Source organism: Phycodurus eques, chromosome 20 (assembly GCF_024500275.1).
Source record: "Phycodurus eques isolate BA_2022a chromosome 20, UOR_Pequ_1.1, whole genome shotgun sequence".
In the NCBI taxonomy this organism is placed as follows: Eukaryota; Metazoa; Chordata; class Actinopteri; order Syngnathiformes; family Syngnathidae; genus Phycodurus; species Phycodurus eques.
The window spans coordinates 14,121,033-14,134,171 of NC_084544.1; positions in this window are offsets into that span (position 1 = coordinate 14,121,033).

A 13,139-nucleotide genomic window follows, 5' to 3' on the forward strand; every position below is an offset into this window, starting at 1 on the left:
TTCAATATTTCATGACCCTCTGCATTGCTCAGTTGTTAATTGGGCTTCGATGTATTTTGGAGGGGACGAAGTCACAGTCTTACACTGTCATTTGAAAAAGACACAGTTCAGTATCTGAGTCGCAACATAGTGATAGACCGATTTGCCACCCATAAAAACAGACAGCATTCATTGATGCTTCCAGACCCCAAGTTCTGTAGCTGGTGATAGCAGGTGTTAATTTGATTCCGATGACATTGTTAACTCCTCGAAGGGAAATTATTCTCTGTCATTTTGTCGTCGCTTGTAAATAATTGGCTCAGCTGAGTTTATGACAACACAGTGACCGTTTTTTTGCATACAGTTTTGCATACACAGTAACAGTGTGTACATATATTTTTTTTTTTCACAGTTGATGCTGTAAACATACTTCCTGTGTTTATGTACTGTATTTAAAAAAACGGACTAAAATAACTACTTTGAACTTTTACTCAGTATTGTACTGTTTTAAAATCTGTCCAACAACCAAGTAATTTCTAAGATGGGAATTAAGCACCCGACCCCCCCCCCCCCCATCCCCCCGCCCCGTCATCCACAAAACCTAGTGACGCCCCTGCTTGAGTCCCTTGAGAAGCGCTCTATTAATCCATCCATCTATCCATCCATTTTCTATAGTGCTTATCCTCATCAGGGGGCAGGGGAGGATGAGGACACTGAATTGAGGCTACATTAAAATCCTGCTCGCTGTTGGAAAACTGCATACTCTCCCTTCAAGTCATCATTTAAAAAATAAATAAAAATTTGGTAATACAACAAATCCAGCAGAATATAGATTGAATACAAAGTAAATACGGTGCAGTTACTACGAAATATAAACAGGTACACACGTTTGCTGAAAGTCCAATTTCAGCGTCTTCGTCAAAACTAAAGACGAACAAGCAAATCAGCTGCAACATCACGGTCGATCAGTAGAAAAGAAGACCAAACAAGCAGCCACGTACGGCACCAGTGTACAGCGCTATATGAAGTGGCCTTTCTACACATGCAGCAGTCTGCCTGTAATTGGCATATCTAAGCCAGTTGGAACGCTTTTGTCTGGGGAGCAGCATTTTCAGACCGACGCGCCATGCATCAGCAGTCTGTACAGTTAGCGTTGCTTATACATTCACACACTCCACCCCGTCCCACCCCACCCCCCACAGCGGCACAAAAGGCCGCCCTTTGCCCTCGCATCCCCCCGCCCCGCCTCCCCCGTGTTCACTATCATAGCAGCATCCCCTCCTCCCAGTGTGAGGAGCAGGTGCTGAGCCAGACTTGTCTGCCGAGGTGAAGTGACAGCAGCGAGCACCACAGCCTCCCTGGAGAGATGCCGGGAGAATGCCACGCTTCAACGTTAACGCGCCGCCACTCACTCAAGACCGTGTGCACGGGAGAATGCTTCATATTTGTAGAAAAATATGGTCAAATATGAAAAGGTAAAAAAAGAAATGTGTAAAATTTTAGACATTATATATAACCTACACACTCAAACACACACTCACGTACATACTCTTTTTTTTTTTAAACACACACTGCTATTATTGTGCTATTACTGTATATAATAAAAAAAAAATTGTACATTGCTACAATGGAGGTAATGCTGTCCACATAATGACGTTTTCCGCCTGCAAACACTTGTAAGTTTATCATATAAGGTGGGTAAAAGATTATTATGATTCTAATTTTAGCATGTCTAAGGAGTGATTAATATTTGGCTTGATCAAAAAGCCCATAATGGTTATTGAAAAATTTGGGATTATGTTGCATAATCAAGTAACCTTTTTTTTTTTTTTTTTTAGCAGAGCCATAAAAAAAACAAAGGTGAAATATTGACTATATTTTTTTGCTACTGAATATCTGACTTTTATGGGTATTCATTAGGGACCGACTGATATGGATTTTGTAGGTTGATTCTGATATTTGGCAGAATAAAATTCAGATAACTGATTAATCGGCCGATTAATTGTAAAAAATATAATGAATTAAAAACCTTTTTTTTTTTTGGCCCCTTAACGCTTACCACAATAAAGATATGAATTACAGGCACAGCATTTGACTGTTCTATGATACTTAGTAATATTTGTTTAACTTTACAACAGAGAATATTTTGAGAGAAATCGGCTGATTGACGATTTTTTGTTTGTTTGTTTGTTTGAATGTTCTTATCTTTGCCTTATGTTGTAATGTGTTCATGTGTAAAAAAAAAAAGAAAAAAAAAAATCGCCCAAAAATCTGTAGATTTTTGCTGATTTGAAAAATGCTAATATCGTCCCATTAAATTGTCTGTCCCTAATATAATAAACCTAATAGTATGAGCGTTTTCTTGTAAAATGATGAAATTTTCATATCTATTTCCCACACATAAATGTATCTTTTCTTGTAAGCAAGCAGGTCATGATGTTAAATTAGAGCACCGTGGACTTCAAAAGGAGATGGACCCCAGCAGAGAACAAGTCATACCATTGTGACATCCTGGATCTACATCCTCTCACGGCTACTGAACCACAGTTAAGCCCGTCTTATCTCTGGTTTCTGCAGTTCCTCAGTTCGGCTGAAGATTTCACACCCTGCATTTGACATAAATCCCTTGTTTTGCTGCCTCAATGTTCAAGAACTTTCTCCACCCCCTTTTCCCACTGACATCTGTGGCGTCTCGTTGAGTGCATGCGGCTTCCACTCAATTAACCCACCGCCAGCACAACAATAGGCACTAGCTTGGTCAAACACAGTCAGAAATCTTGCTCTGCTCTTAAGATAAGACTCATCACCTGAAAAATAACTTGTTTTTAGACAGTTTTCACTTCTTTCGAGCTACATTTCACTTGAAATAGGTGGTAGAGAAAATGGATGGATGGACAACTATAAGTGAATGAACTCAGCTCCTGTTTGATAGTGTGTGAAGTTCACTTTATAACTTCCTTCATCTTTATGCAAACAACCATGAGCTTCACAATGGCATTGCGAAGCCAGGAGCTTTTTTCTTATATATACATTTTTTCTTTTTTCAATTTCCTTTTTGAGGGGCGTTGCGGGCCTCCCCAAAAACGTTTGTTGGTGGTTTATTCCTGCTTACTCAAGATTTTTTGGGGTTAAAAATGTGTATGTATTTGTTCAAACCAGATCATTGGGGGGGGGGGGGCTGAAGCCACCCTAAAATAGGCCTCCCGATGCCGCTGTGAAGCGTGTGAAGTGTAACCAGCGACATTCACAGCCCGTGTCCACCCCTTGTGTTGAAAGCAATTTGTCAATGTCGTGCTGACCAGCCTATCCATCCATCCATTTTCATTACCGCTGATCCTCACCAGGCCTAAAATAAAATAAAACAATGGATGCCTCAGAAGCCAATGGTGTCCATTTTAATTCTAGAACATTTGAATTGTCCAAACCAATATCACTGATACAGGATTATGACATGCACTAATGACTATTTTTACATGAGTCATATTTAACCCACTTTGAAAAGATGTATAGCCATTTGACATTAACCTGACACAAGAAACCAAATCACTTGAATGAAACACAAAGTCAGTTGAAACCAGTTCAGTGTATTCATAACTCCCAGTGATTGATTTGCATGCTCCAATGTTTATGTTTACACTGCAAACCGAAGCACTAACAATTATTACGTTTGGTAAAGAGCTGCCAGAAGATAAGAATGCACTTTACATGTAATTGTGGATCAACACCATGTCATCTGATGACGATAATCCATTCTAAAGTAGACCACCTGTTCAGTGATTTCATTTGTATTGCTCTCTGCTGCGATCTTCTGGATACACTTGGTACAACATGAACAACTGAAATCAACTGCATGGCAACACGGCCTGCACAAACAAAACTAGTCTGTGACATGTGAGTTGGATGCATAAAAAAAAAAAAAGAATTGTTCAAATCGCTATTTAAAACCATCTAAATTACCTGATTCATTTCCTAAAAAGTATACAAAGATGTATTAAAAGAGTCTCCCTCCCTGACCAAGGATGGCAAACGCCACACTATTTTATGCGTTAATATATTATCCAATGGGATTATCCTGTGGTCTGTGGTGTGTTAAGAATGAATTTGTCCCGATAATAGGGGCTGATAGACAGGCCATCCATCCATCCATTTTCTATCGCTTATTCGAGGTCAGGTCACGGGGGCAGTAGCTTTAGCAGGGACGCCCAGTCTTCCCTCTCCCCAGCCACTTCATCCAGCTCTTCCGGGGGGACCCGAGGCGTTCCCAGGCCGCCCGAAAGAAGTAGTAGTGGGACGTGCCAGGGCGACTCACACCGGGCGAATCCCCTTGCCACCGAGGAGCTTTTTAACCACCCCACAGGCTTCTTCAGTTTGACGGCATCCCTCACCGTTGGTGTCCACCAACAGGTTCGGGGATTGCCGCCACGACAGGCACCGACCACCTTACGGCCACAGCTCCGGTCGGTCGCCTCGGCAATCGAGGCGCGGAACACGGTCCGCTCGGACTCGATGTCCCCCGCCTCCCCCGGAACGTGAGCAAAGTTCTGCCGGAGGTGGGAGTGGCAACGCCTTCTGACAGGGGATTCTGTCAGACCCTCACAATACGTTTGGGCCCGCCACGTCGGACCGGCACCTCCCCCCACCATCGGAGCCAACTCACCACCAGGTGGTGATCAGTTGACAGCTCCGCCCCTCTCTTCACCCGAGTGTCCAAGACATGCGGCCGCAAGTCCGATGACACGACCACAAAGTCGATCATCATCGGGTTCTGATCGGGGGGGGCCGTTCTTCTCGATCACATCATTCCAGGTCTCACTGTCATTGCCCAAATGAGCATTGAAGTCCCCCAACTGAACGATGGAGTCCCCAGGGACAGCGGTCTCCAGCACCCCCTCCAAGGTCACCAAAAAGGGTGGGTACTCTGAACTGCTGTTTGGTGCATAGACACAAACAGCAGTCAGGACCCGTCCCCCCACCCGAAGGCGGAGGGAGGCTACCCCAACGTACAGGCACCGAGCCGGGGGGCAATAAGACAACTGCTCGGCGCCTCTCACCGTGGCGTGTAAAAGAGTCCAACCCCTCTCAAGAGGACTGGCACCAGAGCCCAAGCCGTGTGTGGAGGCGAGTGCGACTATATCTAGTCGAAGCTTCTCGACCTCACACACCAGTTCGGGCTCCTTCCCTGCCAGAGAAATGACATTCCACGTCCCTAGAGCCAGTTTCTGTAGCCGGGGATCGGATCGCCAAGGTCCATCGAAGCTTACTATGAGTCGGTCACGTGGAAGCAAGGAATGCTGGAACGTGGCAACAACGTACGACGAAATGGCGACCAGAACGAATGAGACACGAGGTTAAATGCATGGGGTCATTAGGGTAAACGAGGAAGATGCTTTCAGGAGCAGGTGTGTACGAGACAGGGGGAAGACAACAACCGGAACACACACCCATGGCACAAAATGAAAAATCAATTTGGCTACATCAATAAGTGTCTGCACTCAGATAATGAGGTTCGCCAAAAAATATGTACATTATTATTATTATTATTATTATTATTAATGGCCCATGGGGGTGAGTGTGAGTGGTTGTCGGTGAGTGGATGATGATTCACAGCAATCTTGAAAGACTGTAATAAGTTCTTCATGTACAAAAATAACTGCAAATGCACAGTTGTAGACAACAAAAATGTATTGTATCCCAGCAGACATCCACCCGTGCTCTAAATGAATCGTATTACCGTTTAGAAGTGTCTACGATGGGATAGGCCAATTTGCAATGAGGCATTACACGGTACAGCGCTGAGCGCTTTTAGCTTATACAGTATATGGATGTGCTGTACACTGAGGCAGTTCAAATGTAATATTTACATGATCTATACGTATACAGTACGTAATAGATACGTAATGTGAATATAATATTCAAAATATGAGTTTGCCCTCTGTTAATGAGACAAACTTGAGCAACTGTGCAGCTCTTTTTATAGATACTGTCAACAATTAAATATAGCAGGGAGGAATGCTCTTTTACTCACCATTCCACCAAAGGGAACATTTTTAGATGTCATCATCAGCAGTCATGAGTCAGAGTTTCACAGAGTGGACCAGAAAAGAAGAAGAAAAAAAAAAAAAAAAGGTTATCAGATGTCATCAACAGCATACTGTATTATTTTCAGGCTTCACGGTTCACTTCAGAACCATTATGTTTAAGTTCTCGTTTAGTCCTTGAGCACTTTCTAATTATTACATGTGACTCCGTCCATCCATCCATTTCCTGAGCCGCTTCTCCTCACTCGGGTCGCGGGCGTGCTGGAGCCTGTCCCAGCCGTCATCGGGCAGGAGGCGGGGCACACCCCGAACCGGTTGCCAGCCAATCGCAGGGCACATACAAACAAACAGCCATTCGCACTCACATGCACACCTACGGGCAATTTAGAGTCTCCAATGAATGCATGTTTTTGGGACGCGGGAGGAAAGCGGAGCGCCCGGAGAAAACCCACGCAGGCACGGGGAGAACATGCAAACTCCACACAGGCGAGGCCGGGGATTGAATTGCTGACTCGGCCCTTAAATTCTTCAATTCTGTGACAGTGTCAGTGCTGTCACATCTTGGAGAGGAAAACTTTGAAAATAAAATCCAAACATTTTTAGAAGGTGTGTGCCCTGCTCCGGCCGGCTATCAGTCATTATGTTCGCTAGCGAACTGAAGCGTTTATTTACCAGGGTGCACAGCTGTAAGTTCTCTTATGGTTTCTTCAGTATTAGACATAAAGTGGATATTGAAAGTCTACACACCCCTGTTCAAATGTCAAGTTTTGCCATACAACAAAAATAAGACCAAGATACATCATTTCATGCTTCACTATAGGTATGGTGTTATTTGGTGATGAGGAGTGTTGTGTTTGCGACACGCATACATTTTGGAATTCTAGCCAAAATGTTCAACCTTGGTTTCATTGGACCATAGCTCATTTTCAAACCTGTTTGGCAGATGTTGTCGTGTTGTCAGGAGAGGACTACTAGAACACCTAAAATATATTTGTGTCATGCATGCGCTGACTGTCATTTGACATGAGTTTGAATGTAATCGGTTAATTCTGAACACAGACGTATTCCCAGAGTGTGTGCGCACTTTTGCAACCGCATGACCACAGTTGTTTATTTTTACTTCGCATCTCAAAAAGCTCGTTTTTATTTACATGTCCCATTAATGGTGGAAACGTTTTTGCAATGATCTATCTTGGTCTCATTTCTTTTATATCACAAATACCGGGCATTTAAACCGGGGTGTGTCGACCTTTTATATCTAATGCAGCTGCGACGTCCAAATTAATATGCAAATGATAGTTTTTCTCTTCATTTCCTAAGATCTCAATGCAGCATAATTTTCAATTAAAATCTTGAGGATGATACAAATGACAGCACAGTATATTTTGAAAAATATAAAACTGTTCCCAATTATTATGCACAACATAGTTTCAAAATATTTTATAGATTGTAAAGAACTGAAAATAGTCATTTGTTGAAATTGCAGCATGAGGAGGTCACATTTACTGAAATTAAAAGCTATTTCAATCAAAAACGTCTCAACAGATCAGGTTACGTTTGAACAGAACCCCTTATTTGATAGCAGATTCGCAATTTTTGAATCAGTTGAACTTGTGAGATTTTAGAGAGTTTCTGCTTGAATTTATTTGCAGGATGTCAGAATCATCTCCCGGAGCCGCTTTGTGGATGTGAACTACCTCCCGCCGTCATTGATCTTTTGCTTGAGGATGCTCCAAAGATTCTCAACAGGGTTGTGATCAGGGAAGGATTGGGGCCACACTATGAGTTTCTCTCGTTTTTTGCCCATAGGTGCCAACGATGCAGCATGAGATGGTTCATTGATGAGTGCTGTGCAAGTAATGGATGGCCACCATGTCCCAACCAGGCTGCAACGTCAGCAAAGGGGCGACAGAGTCACGTTTCGGGCTGGGATCAGGGTGAAAGAGCTGGTCAATGAACGCGGGAGGAAGTTCACGTCCAAACAGCAACTCGGGGAGGTTATTCTGACATCCGGGAAAGGAATTTAAGCAGAAACTCTCCAAAGACTCACAAGTCCAATGGATGCAAGAAATGTTAAGATGCTATCAAATAAGGTGGTTGCGTTTGAAAATATAACCTGACCAGTAAGATGTTCCTGTTTGAAATAGCTTTTGATTTCATGAAACATGACCTCCTCATGCTGCAAATTAAACATAGGACAATTTTCAGTTCTTTAAAAGTCTCTTGAAACACTTTTGTGCATAATAATTTAAAAGAATGCAATTCTTTATGATTATGATTATTATTATTATTTTACCCTTATAATTTGGAAGTTTGATTGAAAACATTCAAACTATACTGTATTGGTTCAAGTTGATGTCAGATTTAGGAGAATCAGAGAAAAATATTATTTGCATCATAATTGGTAACGTGTGCAGTGATTTGATTTTGACATTTAAGTAATCTCCAATCACATTATCACTGATCAAATTTCTTCCTGGCTACTAGTGGTACGCCACTATTCTTGCAGGTTTTAATAATGAGTTGATGTCGAACTCCCCCCAAACAGAAAGATAATCGGGACCCATTTGTGTCCATGAGTTAAGGGTGAGTAAATATCGCCGTTATAGTTTCATGTTAATAGCAGCAAACATATTTTCGCTTTTGCACGACGAAGGCTAAAAAGTAGAATGTACTAAATCGACTGAATATGCGGGCTGACCTTCCTTTCAAGCAGAAAACAGCAATAATTAGGGTTAAAGAACATGCAGTGAAACATTCATCCTTACGTCATTTATGCCAATTGAAGTGTCTTCTCCATACAGTATTTACATCTGGCAGTATAAAAGTTGAATCGTGAAACTTTGACAGTATCTATTGTGCTTTTCATTTCCATTGCAAAATCCACGTTTTATTACGTCTGCACCGCCTTAAAGCCCAGCGCTCTTTGCAGAGTGCCAGCGATGCACTGTGGGAGTGTGGAGCTAACCGGACCGGCAAGTTCTGCAGGCCAAACGGTGTGGGCCACAACAGCTCTCACAGGACATGACTCGAGAATTTGATCAGCCGTGCCGCAGCAGCATGCGCGCTGTAGTCGACGTAGCGACCCAATAATACACCTTTGAAAATCCCTGCAATTCTTGAGGATTGGACATCATAATGAACTAGTTTTGATATATTTTTTTGTAGGCTTGAGCTGCCATGAAAACTATATAATGATCACTATCATGCTACAACAAATCTCAAAATGAAACATTTCACTAGCGCCTAAATACAAAAACTATATTTGACAGTTGTGAAAGTATACAAAGTATGTGACTACAAAGGTTTGGTACAGAAGTGAAGGTTGAACTCCGACATATTTTACATTAAATGCATGCAAAGGGGGGTGGGGGGTAGCACATATATGAATAAATCAGAGCCATTGACCACTGCAACTCCTAAAAATCCTAAATAATAATAATAAATCATCATCATAATAGCTGTCAGCCAAAACTAATGCAGTTATGCCGTCGTTAAAATACAAAATAATAATAATAATAAGAAGAAAGAATGATAGTGGATAGTTTGTTTACCTTTGGTATTGGTTCCCTTCAACGGCAGTGAGAATTTGAGTTCTCATCCACTCCTCAGCTTACATTCCCGCTAGTGTAATAACCATCCTCGCCGGCCGGCAGCACATCTCCAAGAGGACCCCTCTCCACGTCCACGCACCGCGATTACGCGTGGGAGTGGTCGCCGCGGCTCCGACACTGCTGAGTCAAGCTCACGTGAACACCGGAAACACGTAAAACCTTCAAATTACACCCCAAATTAAAAGTTGATCTCCTCCGATCGTATTTGCAGGATATAAAACGATGTCATGTTGGAGTACACGTTTAAATACCTGTGCACTCCATGGTGTGAGGATGCATCAAACGTGCTGATGCTGCTCTATGGACAAAATAACCTGCAGGGTGGATGATGAGCTGCAGGCTTTGTGTCAGTCTGGATGGAGCAGGCAGGCCAGATGAGGTGATCGCACTGCAGCAAAGCTGGCAGACAACAGCAACATCCGCCCTCCCTCGCATCAGCAGCGGCTTTTATGCACCAAATCCTCCTCGTTGACACAATGAGAGAATGGTGCTTGTAGCAGCTGGGATCGCAATACAGTACAGCAGTGCTGGGAAGTCAAGAAACACTGTAAAAAAACGGTACTTTGTAACTGAACTTCAGGTCCAGGTGCAGGTCTTTGTATACTATTTACTGTACTCCTGTTCAGCCTGTATATGCTACCCTTGGGTCAAATTCTTCAGAACTTTAATCTTGACTATCATAGCTATGCAGATGACACACAGTTATATCTAGCATTGTCTCCAGATGACTACAGTTCAATTGAGGTGTTGTGTCACTGTCTAAAACAGATAAATATCTGGATGAGACAAAATATTCTTCAATTAAACCACAACAAAACTGAGATAATTGTTTTGGGCAATAAATCAGAATCAGAATCAGAATCATCTTTATTTGCCAAGTATGTCCAAAAAACACATAAGGAATTTGTCTCCGGTAGTTGGAGCCGCTCTAGTACAACAGACAGTCAATTTACAGAACACTTTGGAGACATAAAGACATTGACAAAAAAACAATTGTGCAAAAAGATGCAGAGTCCTCTAGCACTTAGAGCAGTTCGAATGACTAATATTGCAGTAGTCCGGTGCAATGACCACTGTGCAAAGGGCGCCGAGGCTTCAAGGAGTGTATGCGGTTTAAAGTGACGAGTAGCGCGATCATCTGGGACAATGTCGGTTGTGCAAATGTTACAGATACTCCTCAATCAGTGTGCAAATGGAGCAGATGCTACTCTGGCATGAGTGGCCAGTATATGCAAATAGTCCAGCATGGCGAGACAACTACAGTGAGTGCACGAGTAATACATAATTGGCCCCACAGAAATGTCAAAAAAAGTCAAAACAATTCCAGCTTGTTGTAATGGAATTATAGGTTATGTGTTTAAGAAGTTGATCGCAAGAGGGAAGAAGCTGTTGGAATGTCTGCTAGTTCTAGTTTGCATTGATCGGTAGCGCCTACCTGAGGGAAGGAGCTGGAAGAGCTGGTGACCGGGGTGCAGACGGTCCGAGAGGATTTTGCACGCCCTTGTCTTAGTTCTGGCAGCGTGCAAGTCCTCAATGGTGGGTAGGGGGGTACCGACAATCCTTTCAGCAGTTTTGATTGTCCGTTGCAGTCGGAGTTTGTCCTTTTTTGTAGCAGCACCAAACCAGACTGTGATGGAAGAACACAGGACCGATTCGATGACCGCTGTGTAGAACTGTCTCAGCAGCTCCGGTGGCAGGCCGTGCTTTCTCAGAAGCCGCAGGAAGTACATCCTCTGCTGGGCCTTTTTGAGGACGGAGTTGATGTCGGTCGCCCACTTCAGGTCCTGAGAGATTGTAATTCCCAGGAACTCGAAGGTCTCGACGGTTGACACAAGGCAGCTGGACAACGTGAGGGGCAGCTGTGGCGAAGGATGCCTCCTGAAGTCCACGATCATCTCTACAGTCTTGAGCGTGTTCAGCTCCAGGTTGTGTCGGCCGCTTCCTGTCGATATGCAGACTCGTCACCGTCCTTGATGAGGCCGATGACAGTGGTGTCATCTGCAAACTTCAGGAGTATGACAGTCGTGTGCGCTGAGGTGCAGTCGTTCGTGTAGAGAGAGAAGAGCAGCGGAGAGAGGACACAACCTTGGGGCGCCCCAGTGCTGATGCTGCGTGTGGATGAGGTGGCCTCCCCCAGCCTGACCTGCTGTGTCCTGCCCGTCAGAAAGCTGTAAATCCACTGGCAGATGGCAGGTGAGACGCTGAGCTGGAGAAGCTTGGTTGAAAGGAGTTCAGGGATGATGGTGTTGAACGCTGAGCTGAAGTCCACGAACAGGATCCTCGCGTAGGTCCCTGCACTGTCGAGGTGTTCTAGAATGAAGTGCAGTCCCATGTTGACTGCATCATCCGCAGACCTTTTCGGTTGGTAGGCAAACTGCAGGGGGTCCAGCAGGGGACCTGTGACACTCTTGAGGTGGTCCAGCACGAGACGTTCAAAGGACTTCATGACCACAGATGTCAAAGCGACAGGCCTGCAGTCATTCAGACCAGAGATTGCAGGTTTCTTGGGGACTGGAATGATGGTGGAGCGTTTGAAACAGGATGGAACTTCGCACATTTCCAAAGATCTGTTGAAGATCTGAGTGAAGAATGGAGCGAGCTGGTCCGCGCAGACTTTGAGGCAGGATGGGGACACATGGTCCGGGCCTGCCGCTTTGTTAATCTTCTGTTGTTTGAAGATGCATCTCACATCCTGTTCATCGATGGTTAACGCATAAGTCAGAGGTGTGGTTGTGGTCGCGGGTGCGCCCGGGTGGGTGTGTGGCGTGAAACTGTCCATTTCAAATCTGCAGTAGAAGGTATTCAAGTCGTTGGCTAGTGTGCTATTATTCTCAGCTTGGGGGGATCGTCGCTTGTAATTAGTCAGCGATTGGAATGCATGCCAGACTGATTTAGAGTCGTTTGCGCTAAACTGTTTTTCCAACTTTGCTGCATAGATCCTCTTTGCAATGTTAATTTCTTTTGTAAGCTGGTTTCTAGCTCAATTATACAGGGCCCTGTCCCCGCTCTGATATGCGTCCTCCTTAGCTTGGCGGAGCTGCTTAAGTTTAGCAGTGAACCACGGCTTGTTGTTGTTGAATGTGCGAAATGATTTTGTTGGTACACAAACCTCTTCACAAAAACTGATATAGGATGTGACAGTGTCCGTATATTCATCCAGGCTGCCAGCTGAATTTTCAAAGACACTCCAGTCTGTGCAGTCTAAACAGAAGAAAAGAGAATTGCTGTTAGTAAATACCTGGAGTCATTCTCTTTAAAAACCAAAGACCAAGTCTAAAACCTTGGTGTTCTGATAGATTCCGACCTGACTTTCAACAGTCATATCAAATCAATTACTAAAACTGCCTTCTACCATCTGAAGAACCTATCCAGAGTGAAGGCTTGCATGTGCCGAGCAGACCAAGAGAAGCTCATCCACGCTTTTATCTCAAGTCGGCTTGACTATTGTAATGGTCCTCTAAATGGACTCCCTAAAAAGAGCATTCAACAGCTGCAGCTCATTCAGAAT